Source organism: Neophocaena asiaeorientalis, unplaced genomic scaffold, assembly GCF_003031525.2.
Source record: "Neophocaena asiaeorientalis asiaeorientalis breed wild unplaced genomic scaffold, Neophocaena_asiaeorientalis_V1.1 scaffold297, whole genome shotgun sequence".
Lineage (NCBI taxonomy): Eukaryota > Metazoa > Chordata > Mammalia > Artiodactyla > Phocoenidae > Neophocaena > Neophocaena asiaeorientalis.
This window is the reverse complement of record NW_020175435.1, coordinates 2,540,032-2,551,518: the sequence shown is the minus strand read 5'-3', so window position 1 is coordinate 2,551,518 and position 11,487 is coordinate 2,540,032. Positions and strand designations below refer to the sequence as shown.

The following is an 11,487-nucleotide window of genomic DNA, read 5'->3' as shown; positions in this document are numbered from 1 at the left end:
TCTTTTATATTTACCTATGTATTTACCTCAACCAGTGTTCTTTATTTCTTCATGTGTATTTAAGTTACTGTTTAATATCCTTTTATTTCAGCTTGAAGTTAAATGTTTTATTATTTCTTCTGGAGCAGACATGCTATCCATGAATTCTCTGATTTTATTTACTTGAGAATGTCTTAATTTCTTCCTCATTTTTCAAGGTTAATTTTGCCAGATGTAGAATTCTTCGTTGACAATCTTCTATTTCAGCACTTTAAACATGCCATCCTACTGCCTTCTGACCTTGCTGATCCCTAATGAAAAGTCAGATGTTATCTTACTAAAGATAGCTTGCAGATGATAAGTTGCTTTTCTCTTGTTACTTCCGCATTCTTTCATTATCTTGGTTTTCAGCAATTTGACTAAGATGTCTCTAAACATGGATCTCTTTGTGTTGATTCTACATAGAATTTATTGAGCTACTTAGATTACAGTATAATACTTTTTGGTCAAATTTGGGAAGTTTGCGACCATTCCATCTTCAGATAGTCTTTCTACACCTTTTTCTCTCTCCAGTCCTTCTGGGGCCTACATTAGCCATATGTTGGTATGCTTGATGGTGTCCCATTAGAACCAAAAGGCTCTGTTGTTTTTATTTATTCCTTTTTCATTTTCTTTCTCAGACTGGATAATCTCAATTGACCCTTATTCATGATAACTGATTCTTCCTTCTGTCAGTGTAATCTCCTGTTGAGCCCCCCTAGTGAATGTTTTATATTAATTGTTTTACTTTCCAACTGTAGAATTTCGACTTGGTTCATTTTTTGTTTTGTTTTGTTTTAACAAAGTTAAACAGTAAAACAAAAATTCACAAGCTGCCCTGTCCACCCCCACCTCCCTCCCCTACCCGCAGTCTTCAGTGCTGGCTCACTTTCCTTCACCCGACTCACTCAGACACTGGGTATCTAATTGAAAGAATGAAACTGCTCTAAGTATGTGGATCATGATGAAGGGAGGAGGTGAACTGTGTCCACACTGGAGGTTAAACTGAGCAAGTCTGCATTTTCTGGGTTCTGGATGGTTTCCTTTCATTAGCCAAATTGAAAAAAAAAGTTCCCTGCACCAGATGCTTCAAAGCTGAAACCCCCAGGACCACCGAAGAATGTCTTGAAGATATTGTTTGCATGAAAATCACCCATATTCTTGCCCTCTTCATCCAGGTCTTGTTCACTGTCATAGCGAGTCTTTTTCTTGGGATCAGAGAGAATGGTAAAAGCTTCTCTGACTTCCTTGAACTTTTTCTCCTCCTCCTTCTGAACTTCAGCAATGACTCCACTGTGGTTATCTGGATGGTGCATCAAGGCCCGTTTCCGATAAGGCTTCTTGATCTCGTCCTCAGAGGCATTCTTGTCTACTCCAAGAATCTTGTAATAATCTTTCCTCTTACTCTTCTTCAGTTCCAGCTGTGCATTTTTTAGGAGCTGTTTGTGTTCTTTTGTTTTCTCCATCTGATATACTTTTTCATAGTCTCGTACTGCTTCTTCATAGTGTTCTGTGTCCATGTAACACTGACCTCTTCTCAAGTAGGCTTTTATATAAGTGTCATCAAGCTTCACTGCATTTGTGCAGTCTTCTATTGCATCATCTAGTTTCTTAAGCTTGGAATTAACCACACCCCAATGACAGTAGAGTTTAGCATTTGTTCTTATATTATTGGGGTCTATCCCCAGGGCTTCTGTGAACAGTTCACATGCTAGCTTGTAATTTCCTTCTTTAAATGCTTTATTCCCATCTTCTTTCTTTGCTTTAAGTGCTTTGGCATTTCTGCAAGTGACGCAGGCCTTCTCATGGTCAGGAGCCAACCTTAGAGCTTGGACAAAAAAACTGAACCACCTTCTCAGTACAGTCTTCATAATCAAGGCAAAGACTTCGAACATACAGAGCATCGGCATTGGTGGAATCCATTCATAAAATGTCACTGGCCACACACTGTGCTTCTGGATAATGACCCAGCATTGCTAAACATTCTGTTTTGAGGGTTTTAAAGTGATGGCAGGCAGGGGCATATTCTAGGACATGGTGCATGCAGAAAACAACCTTCCGAAAATCCCGCTTCTCAAAATCCGTTTCTGCTATTTTCTCATATTCTATGACTGCATTGGCATTCTTGAACTCCTGTTGTGCCTGAGCATTTTTTTGACCCAGTTCTAGGGCTCTCTGGAAACTATGACATGCCACCGTAGCATTCCCTAGAGATAGGTGGCATTTGTCCTCTCGTAGATGTCCCTCACTGACTGCTGTGCATCTCCAAGAGCTTCCCAGAACTTTCTGAGCATCATTAAGGTGGCTGCTCGATTCCTGTAATAGCTAGCATTTTTAGGACACATATCTCTTTGCTTCCTCGTCATATAGCAGCTCTGGTTCAGTTGCCACCATTACCACATTGCACTCCAGGGCATCTGCCATCTTACCTCTGGGACCCTCTACCTGGTTCTTTTTTACACTTCCTGTCTTTTTACTGATATTCCTTTTATTGGTGACACATATTTCTCATTTTTATATAAGTTTTCCTTTAGTTCTTTGCATGTATTTATGATAGCTGATTTAAATTCGAGTAAGTTTAATATCTTACTAGAATTCTCAGGGTCAGTTCCTATTGACTGCTTGTTTTTCCCATTGCCTGTGTATGGGTTATACTTTCCTGTTTTTTGGGGTATCTTATAAGTTTTTATTGATTATCTAGACATTTAGAATAATGTACTGTGGCACCTTTAGCAATCCAATTCTCTCTTCCACTAGGGTTTGTTGTCATTGTTATTTGTTTTATTGTTATTGTCATTTAGTATTTTTTTGACTATTTCTTTAAAGTGTGTATTATTTGTTATGTGGCAATTGATGTGTGCTCAGTTATCTTAGTTGTAAGCTAACAAATAGAGATTTTCTTAAATGTCGTGAACCAGTGAGTCTACCAACATTTGCTGAGAGGCTCTGATGAGCATGTCTTTAATGTTTTGACAAGCAGTCTACCTCTCTGTCTTAGCCTTCACTTCCTGATTATGCGGAGCCTGACAAAGCCCTAAGTTTTACCTCTGACTGGTGTCACTACCTCAGGCAACTGTTATGTTAAACAATTGTTGTTGATTCTTTTCAGCAAATACCATACAGGTTAGGGCTGTTGACAGAGAGTGAGTTCTGAGTTGGGTCAAGTAAAAACAAGTACTGAAACTGGACTTTTCATCATGCTGCAAGCAAGTCAAAGGGTGACAGTTCTCTGGGGCTTTTTAGGAAGCTCCAAACTATTCTGGCTCCTCCGGTGGCTGCTAGACTACTTGATTTCACAGTTACTATAGTTGTGAGACTATTGCTTTTCAAAGCTCCCATGGAGCTGGGGAGAGACTGATCGGATTATGGCAAGCTAAAAGACTGCAGGGCTCACTGTTTTGACTAAAATTTAGTTGTTTTTTCTTGAATAAACATTTCATGGATTTTTCAAGCCTTTAATTCATTTGCAGAGTTTATATAGCTTTTATAGGGGAGAGGATTTTCAGAAGTCTTTACTCAGACATTTGGAAATCAAGCCCCTCTGCTTCACTTTTGATGATCAAAACAAATAGTTTCCATTTGTATAGTATGCTTGTTTTTACAAAGGACCCTCATGTATTACCTCTTTTTCTTTTTAAATTTTGATTTGTGAAATATTTTAAACATAAAATGTAGGGAAAACAATTTATAGTGTATTCTTGTACTCACTATCCATATTTAACAGATGAAATATTTTGCCATATTTGCTTCATTTTTCTCTTTTTATTTTGAAAGAAAGAAATATGTTAATTATTTTTCCTTCTTACCCTCTAAAGAAGTTACTTCTCTTTCAAGGTTCACATTTGTTAATGCTAATCATATTTGCAAACTTTGGTACATCAATGCATAAAAATACATGTGTATTTATCTATATCTGTATACTGTCTTGTGTGTTCTTTAAATGATAGCTTACTTTTATACATTTCTTTTTGAAACTAGCATTTCTTTATCATTTTGACATTTATCCATGCTGATGCATATAAATCTATAGTTTAACAGACTAGTACTTCATTAAATTATCAAATATACTCTATTTATTCAGTCTTATACCGATGACACTTCAGGACAGTTGTGAGTGGTATGAGCTCTGAAGCCAGAAATCCTGGGCTCTAATCCCTTTTGGGTTACTTTTATTTGTAATTTGGGGAAAATTATTTAACTGCAGTGCCTTGGTTTACTCATATGGGTATAACAATAGTACCTACCACATAATTTTTAGGATTAAATTACATAGTACAAATGAAAATCTTAAAAGAGTTCTTGGGAAACAGTAATGCCTTGGCAAGAATTAGTTCCTATTATAAACAATGTTGCAGGAAACACCCTCATACATATCTCATGAAATTTCTGGATAATAAAATATGCAATGTCCAGCTCAAAAGAGTGGTAGCAAGGTGCATTTCCACTAGCTTTTCCCAAATTCTAATCATATATTGATGGAATCAGACAACCAGCCTGGGTCAAGGTATTTGACATGCATATATTCAACAAAAAAATCAGTGTCCAGAACGCACATTTACTGAAACCTTCTGTAAGTTTACAAGAAAAAATATTCCCAATAAAAAATGGGAAAATAAATGTGAATAGAAAATTCACTGGAAAAGAAACTCCCATGACCAATAGAGTCAATAGAAAATTCACTGAAAAAGAAACTCCCATGACCAATAGAGTCAGAGAGGTTAATTGACTAACTGGTAGTTAGAAACCTTGTAAGTAAGTGATCCAAAGTAGCTTTAATGCACATTTCCCAAGTCCACACGTAGACTTACTCCATTACTCCACTTTTTTTCCAATTAATCCTCCAATTACTGAATCTCTGCTTCTCTAAGCGATGTGTAACAGCAGCGTGTTCCTCCTGCTTTTGGAGTGTCCTTTTATTTAAACAAAAACATTTTTTCTAGGAAGATTTCTCTAAGCTGAAATTAGCTAGAGCAACTTGGAACACATGGTGTGTTATCTACGGATGTGTGCATGCGTTTAGAAAATCTGTGTAGTTGTTTCTACAAATGTATGAATGTAACAGGTGTCCAGGCACACATGTGTTTTTCATAGCTACTGCTTGCAAAAGAGTTGATGGAAGCGATCTCCTTTCAGAATAGCAACAGAGCTAACACAGCTATTCACTACAATTCATATTTACCGAAATGAAACAGGAATTTGGCAACTTGAAGTGGAGTTACCAGAGGTTGGTATGCTCATGGTCTTCTAAAATATATGAGGGAAAAACATTTCCTATCCAATCTTTGACATTCTATGTTCCAAAAGATTTTTTATTTTAACCCCAGTCTTAATAGCCCTTCAGTATCAAAATTAAGTGTGTTTTCCTCTAAAAGACCAGTGAAACTTAAGGTTGCCCTGGGGTCTCGGTAGCCAGTGCATCTTCTATAAGTGGCTTGATTGCAGTCTGTAGAGAGGAGTGCTGGGAAAGATGTGCTTGACCAAGGATATACATTACAGTCCAATTAATGTGAAGATCACTACATGAGTCTTTAACTTTATCTAGTAACTGTTGTAATCTCTAATGGAGACCATAGAGAGAGCAGAGGGACATTTAGAATCCACTCTCTCTGCCAGGCACTAAGGGGAATGGCTTTGGTTGTATACCGTTGTATACACCAGGGCAGCTTCTCTCAAATTTTCTGTCCCCCAAATGCCTCTCTTACTCTTACCATCTTAATTAAGAATTATAAACAAAAGCCAGAACCTTCAAGGTACATGTGAATATGGGCATTACCAAGTATAGCAGTAGTTCCTAGCAAGGGCTCTGGAGTGAGAGACTTTGGTGAGAATTTCAGGCTATTTGAGTTGGGTTATTAAAACCCTCTAAGCCTCAGGTTCATCAGTCAATAACGGGAATGAGAATTGCATCCCTTTCATAAAATTATTAGAATGATTAAATAGCCTCTGGGTTTAAAGAATCCTGAGTCCTAAGCAATTTGTACACATTTGCTTTTATTACACTGTTATTGAATATTAAAGAAAAATAAAGCTCTGAGTGTGTCCCAAAGTCAGGACATCCAAGGTAACTCACCATGGTTATTCATTGTGTGGTCTTCTAATGTCAGCTTTTTAGTCATTTTCTTTGCTGCCTTGATTCCTCTGTGGTCATTGAGCATTTTCTAGGCCCACTTGAGCTCAACTCTCTCTCTGTGATAAAAGCTTTAGTATAGGAATTTTTTGACTTTCACCGTGGAAGGACTGGCCTGTTCAACCCTTCTCTTGTGAGTGCTACTTGTCAATACTGCCTTCTATCAGTGTTTCCTCATGTCTCCCTTTCTTAAAGGTTTACCTCTGGTTTCTTCATGCCTCTGTCTCACAGATCCTCTCTGAGCTTTTTAAACACCCCCACTGGATACATATCAGATTCTACTGAGAATAGGGGGAGAATGTCTACTACCTTATACCAGAGGACTTAGTCAATTTCCTTTCTCGATATCTCACCCTTTGAGAACAGGGTCTTCCTTTCTCTGATACCTTCAAGGTCAAAAGTGGAATAGAAGATTTGAACCAGCCTCCATATCATGAATTACAGGATATTATACACTCTCTATTTCTCACTATAGCACAGATATATATATATATATAGATATATATATATATATAGATATATATATATATATAGATATATATATATATATAGATATATATATATATATAGATATATATATATATATAGATATATATATATATATAGATATATATATATATATAGATATATATATATATATAGATATATATATATATATATATATATATACACACATGTATACCTATGTTCTGGTACTAAGGAGACTATTCAGTGGGCTGCCACACCTAGACATTTTAGCTAAATTTGGAGCAGTGCCTAAAAAGAATTAATATTATGCTGACCAAAAATCAGGTGTGTTTGTTCAAAATCTTTTTATGTCAGGTTTATCATTATTGCAACTCTATAATTAATGAATATGTAAATGGATGAAATATGAGCGTGAGTTGTTGCTACTATAAAAATTAAATTGATAGTTTGGGAGAGACAAGATAAAAGAAAATTACTGTCTTAGTCATTGTCTTCAAGCTACTATGACAAAAATCCCACAGACTGGGTGGCTTAAACAGCAAACATTTATTCCTCACAGTTCTGGAGGCTGGGAAATCCACAATCAAGGTGCTGGACAATTTGGTTCTTGTGAGAGCCTTCTTTCTAATTTGCAGATGGTTGCCTTCTTGTAATCTCTTCACATGATGACAAAAGAGAGGTCTATTCTTTTTCTCTTCTTATAAGGACACGAATCCCATCATGAGTGCTTCAACCTAATTACCTCCCGAAGGCCCCACCTCTAGTACCATGATATTAGGGGTTAGGGCTTCAATATATGAATCTGAGAGGGTTACAAACACACAGTTCATAACAATCATCAAAAATATTTGTCACTGGGGCTTCCCTGGTGGTGCAGTCGTTGAGAGTCCACCTGCCAATACAGGGGACACGGGTTCGCTTCCCAGTCCGGGAAGATCCCACATGCCACGGAGTGGTTAGGCCTGTGAACCATGGCCATTGACCCTGCACGTCCGGAGCCTGTGCTCCACAATGGGAGAGGCCACAACAGTGAGAGGCCCGCGTACCGCAAAAAAAAAAAAAAAAAAAAAAAAAATTTGTTGGGAATTAAGTATGGGTGATAAAACTAATGTGAAATAACAGCAAAAACCATGTAAGACAGTGCGCTTAACTTGCTGAGCAAGTGCCATGTTACTGCACTTGCTACACACCATTTTAAAGAATTGAAGATCATTGCTGATATATTATAGATGTGGATTGTGATCTTCATGAATTGGGTAATTTCCATAATTTAAAATAAATAAAGTATTTAAATTGTGCATACTTATTTTTAGGATTATTTGTTTTAAATAACTTTTAAAAAGTCTTAACCCTGTAGTCAGAGAAAAGACGTGTATAAAGTTCAGAAATAGTTTAGAACTTTGAGGGGCATTCTAGGGTATGACCCCCATCAGGATAGATCCTCCTGTGCTATCTCCCCTGTCTTCCCCACTAAGCCAAAAGACCATGTCAGAGGAGAGAGCTATAAGGTTCAGAGACATAAACCAAAGAAAATATTTGTTATGTCATCATTCTCCATTTTGTTAGAACTAAACAAAGAACCAAAAATAAAAGGCAATAAAATTACATGAAAAATAGCCTTTATTTACATTTGTTTAGTGTTCAAGGTAAAAGGTGACCTGTGAAGATTCCAAAGAGGCCCTCTGATATACTTTCAAGGACTTTACTGAGCGTCAAAACCAAGGATGACCCTGATCTTTTACTATGTGAAATTTTCTTTTGCAATTCATGAAACTCAGAAACAGAAAACCAAAGAACAGAGGCAAAGAAGATGGGGTGAAACACCAGGAGAAACTAGGAGAAACAAAAAGTAAAGGAAGTCAAGAGAACAGAGCAGAATTTTCTGAGGGGAAACACTCTTAATACACATGTGTATTTATAAATTCACAAATAAATAATTATGAAGCTAACATTGATTGGGAGTTTACCATATGCTGTCTTATAATTTCTTGCTGTATAAGAAATTATTTCCTTGAGTGAAAGAAGAAGGTTTACCTTTAATTCATGTGTTTCTGAAAGCCTACCTCATCCATGACTAGGAGTAGACTTATGTTAACTGTATCAATCAAGGTAAAAATTTCATAAATTGCAAAAGAAATTTTGGCTTGGTAAAGGATCAGGGACACTCTGGGCTTGACACTCAGTAAAGTCCTTGAAAGTGTATCAGAGGGCTTCTTTGGAATCTTCACAGGATCACCTCCTACCTCAAACAAATAAAGCAAATAATGGTAAATAAAGCCTAAGTAAATAAAGGCTATTTCTTATGTAACTTCACTGCTTTTTTTTAAAGTTCTTTAAGACTATAACAAAATAGAGAATGATGACTTAACAAATATGAAATATTTTTTATATTCTCTAATACATCATGAATTGATAAAGTAAATGTATGTATAATGTTAAAAATGAAAAAGTAACTTCATCATACTGTTTACAATGAAAAATTACAAATATAAATAATTTAGGGTCCATATGGATTAAAGGTGATTTATATAAATTGCTTGACATATAGAAGGTGCTCCATAATGTTAAGTATTATTATTGCAAGGGTTTTGCAAGCTTCGTTTTATTCTCTTGGGAGACGTACACATATTTTTTGTATTATTTATATGGAAAAATATTTTCCCAGTTCCAAGTGTCCAATTTATAAATGAATTTTTAGGCTAACACATTTGAATATTGTACATTATCTTCACTAATAGCTATAGAAGCTCAACCTGATAATGGTAGGAGAAAAAACAATGCCAGGGTCTTACTATTTACATCATCCTTTTGTTTCTGCCTGTTCCCAAGGTGGCCCAAATTTGAAAGTTGAGAGAAATGGTGTCAATTCTATGTTGACCAAAAGAGAAAGTTTCTTCCAAATCATTTTATTTAAAAGGTGCCTGGAAGTTATGAGTGCAAATAAGAAAGACCAAAAGAAAATAACAGAGTAAAAAATGATCTCCACAATTTTGTATTTAGAAATAAAAATATTTAACCAGACAAATGCTTAAAGATGAAATCATGTTAACATTTATTGTAATTTTTTTAAAATAGCAAAACAAATTTAAATGCCCAGCTCTGGGGGGACAAGTAAGTCTGATGGTGGTACATGTGTATAATCTAATACTCAGCAGCTGTTAAAATGATAGAAAATTGCTATTTCCTACTATTTCCTATTTCTTGCAATTGCCACGTGATTATGCTAATTTATAAGATGAGTGTGCATGCGTGTGTGTGTGTGTGTGTGTGTGCATCTAGAAAGCCAAAGACAAAATGTTCACAGTCATCAGTTCCTGATATTTAGATATTTTGTGACTCCCAAAAGAAATTAATTTTTCTACCAATATTTTCTGTTTTCTATATTGATCCTCTAAACTACAATTACAAAAGGAGTTTCATGGTTATGCTTTATTTCTCATTGGTGTATGTTTTCTTTTTCCTGGGGTTCTTAGAAACATTAATCTAAGGAAAAATCTAGAAGATGAGCCAAGGTATAGTTTCATAACTAATTTCTAGGCCCTGACAGAGAGCCTCCTTCCACATAGCTGTCAGCAAATCAAACTCTCCACTGATGATAATGTATTAAATAAAAGCTGCTTTTTAAAATTACAACTACAGCATAAAAGAAAAGATGGGTTTCATATGGATTTTTAATTTTTTTCCAGATCATTTCCAAACTTTCTTGTGAATTTCTTGCACCAAAAGAGCCTAGCTCAATTTCAAGTACCCCAACACTATCCCGTGCACCCCACCTCGGGAGCACACAGCTCATCTCAGCCGTCAGGACTGGTTTCCCAGGGAACTGTGGGATCTCTGATCCCTGCCTGAAGACCATAGGACACCACCCTAAGCTGCCCAGAAACGCTGGGAATGTAAATGGGAGTCTGACCCAGACAGGTGCTCTGCCTCTATGGGTTCTGCTCCCTCTCATTAGGCTCCAGAATAGTCTGTGGAAAGTCCCCTTGTCCTCTGCTCCAGCTTGGGTATGCCATCTGCCCTCCTCTGAGACTTGCTGGCCCCAACCAGATTTAGATGCATTAATACCATGTGCTGTTAATGGCTGGTGTCTGAAGGACACACTGCTCATCTCTCCCCAGCCCTGCTTTGTTATCTCTGACAACCACTCGAGTCTGGAAGAGACCTTATGTCACTTACACTCAGAGCCAGCCCAGCAGCTAAGTATGTTCTCACTGGGGACATCAATCTCCGATGCCAAAGTCTGTAGATTTGCATTGCAAATAGCCTACTGTGGTGACATTTCACCACTAGGAGCAGAACCTGAGGCATCCTCCCTGGCTAGAACCATAGAGGGAGAAACCCACTTTGTAGTCAAATTAAGTGAGGAAGAAAGGCAAGAAGCAGATGGGAAGAAATTGGACCACTTTCCTTTATTTTAAACTGAAGTATAGTTGATTTACAATTTGTGTTAGTTTCAGGTGTCCAGCAAGACAGGAACACAACCACACCCATATATATATATTTAGTATATATACCTAGAGTGTGTGTATGTATGTGTGTGTATATATATATATATATATATATATATATATATATACTTTCTCAGATTCTTTTCCCTTATAGGTTAGTACAAAATATTGAGTATAATTCTCTGTGTTATATAGTAGGTCTTTTTTGGTTATCTCTCTTATATACAGTAATGTGTATATATTAAGCCCAAACTCCAATTTATCCCTTCCCCCACCTTTCTCCTTTGGTAACCATATGGAATCGTAAAAAAAATGATACAAATGAACTTATATACAAAATAGAAATGGACCGCTTGCCTTCTGAATGACACAAAGAATATTGATTTTTTAAATTTTGGGGTCCTCGTTCTTTTCAGATCATGAGCT

At 36.5% G+C, this 11,487-nt stretch overlaps 1 pseudogene; it reads right to left on the bottom strand.

The window, feature by feature from the left end:
- Positions 1-1,023: 1,023 nt before the first annotated feature.
- Positions 1,024-2,442, bottom strand: LOC112414972 (dnaJ homolog subfamily C member 7 pseudogene; annotated as a pseudogene).
- Between the last annotated feature and the right edge of the window lie 9,045 nt (positions 2,443-11,487).